Raw genomic sequence first — 2,147 nt, forward strand, 5'->3', positions numbered from 1 at the left:
ATCAATCAACATCATACACCACATTAACAAGAAAAAAGTCAAAAATCATATGATCATCTCAATAGATGCAGAAAAAGCATTTGACAAAGTTCAACATCCATTCATGATCAAGACCCTCGCCAAAGTGGGTATAGAGGGAACATTCCTGAATATAATCAAAGCCATTTATGATAAACCCACAGCAAATATAATCCTCAATGGGGAAAAACTGAAAGCCTTCTCACTCAAATCTGGAACAAGACAGGGATGCCCACTCTCACCACTGCTCTTCAACATAGTTTTGGAAGTCTTAGCCACAGCAATTAGACAAACAAAAGAAATCAAAGGCATCCATATAGGAAGAGAAGAGATCAAACTGTCACTGTATGCAGATGACATGATTCTATACCTAGAAAACCCTAAGGACTCAACCCCAAAACTACTTGAACTGATTAATAAATTCAGCAAAGTGGCAGGATATAAGATTAACATTCAGAAGTCAGTTGCATTTCTGTATACCAGCAATGAAGCATTAGAAAAGGAATACAAAAATACGATACCTTTTAAAATTGTACCTCACAAAATCAAATACCTCGGAATACACCTAACCAAAGAGGTAAAGGACCTATATGCCGAGAACTATAAAACCTTAATCAAAGAAATCAAAGAAGATGTAAAAAAATGGAAAGATATTCCATGTTCCTGGATTGGAAAAATCAATATTGTGAAAATGGCCATCCTACCCAAAGCAATCTACAGATTCAATGCAATCCCTATCAAATTACCCATGACATTTTTCACAGAACTAGAACAAACAATCCAAACATTTATATGGAACAACAAAAGACCCAGAATCGCCAAAGCAATCCTGAGAAACAAAAACCAAGCAGGAGGCATAACTCTCCCAGACTTCAAGAAATACTACAAAGCCACAGTCATCAAAACAGTGTGGTACTGGTATCAAAACAGACAGACAGACCAATGGAACAGAATAGAGAATCTGGAAATTAACCCTGACACCTATGGTCAATTAATCTTTGACAAGGGAGGCAAGAACATCAAATGGGAAAAGGAAAGTCTATTCAGCAAGCATTGCTGGGAAACCTGGACAGCTGCATGCAAAGCAATGAAACTAGAACACACCCTCACACCATGCACAAAAATAAACTCCAAATGGCTGAAAGACTTAAATATACGACAGGACACCATCAAACTCCTAGAAGAAAACATAGGCAAAACACTCTCTGACATCAACATCATGAATATTTTCTCAGGTCAGTCTCCCAAAGCAATAGAAACTAGAGCAAAAATAAACCCATGGGACCTCATCAAACTGAAAAGCTTTTGCACAGCAAAGGAAACCCAAAAGAAAACAAAAAGACAACTTACAGAATGGGAGAAAATAGTTTCAAATGATGCAACTGACAAGGGCTTAATCTCTAGAATATACAAGCAACTTATACAACTCAACAGCAAAAAAACCAATCAATCAATGGAAAAATGGGCAAAAGACCTGAATAGACATTTCTCCAAGGAAGATATACAGATGGCCAACAAACACATGAAAAAATGCTCAACATCGCTGATTATAAGAGAAATGCAAATCAAAACTACCATGAGATACCACCTCACACCAGTCAGAATGGCCATCATTCATAAATCCACAAATAACAAGTGCTGGAGGGGCTGTGGAGAAAAGGGAACCCTCCTGCACTGCTGGTGGGAATGTAAACTGGTACAGCCACTATGGAGAACAGTTTGGAGATACCTTAGAAATCTATACATAGAACTTCCATATGACCCTGCAATCCCACTCTTGGGCATCTATCCGGACAAAGCTCTACTTAAAAGAGACACATGCACCCGCATGTTCATTGCAGCACTATTCACAATAGCCAGGACATGGAAACAATCCAAATGTCCATCGACAGAGGATTGGATTCGGAAGATGTGGTATATATACACGATGGAATACTACTCAGCCATAAAAAAGGATGACATCATGCCATTTGCAGCAACATGGATGGAACTAGAGAATCTCATACTGAGTGAAATGAGCCAGAAAGACAAAGACAAATACCATATGACATCACTTATAACTGGAATCTAATATCCAGCACAAATGAACATCTCCTCAGAAAAGAAAATCAATCATGGACTTGGAGAAG

The sequence above is a fragment of the Sus scrofa genome, chromosome Y (assembly GCF_000003025.6).
Source record: "Sus scrofa isolate TJ Tabasco breed Duroc chromosome Y, Sscrofa11.1, whole genome shotgun sequence".
Lineage (NCBI taxonomy): Eukaryota > Metazoa > Chordata > Mammalia > Artiodactyla > Suidae > Sus > Sus scrofa.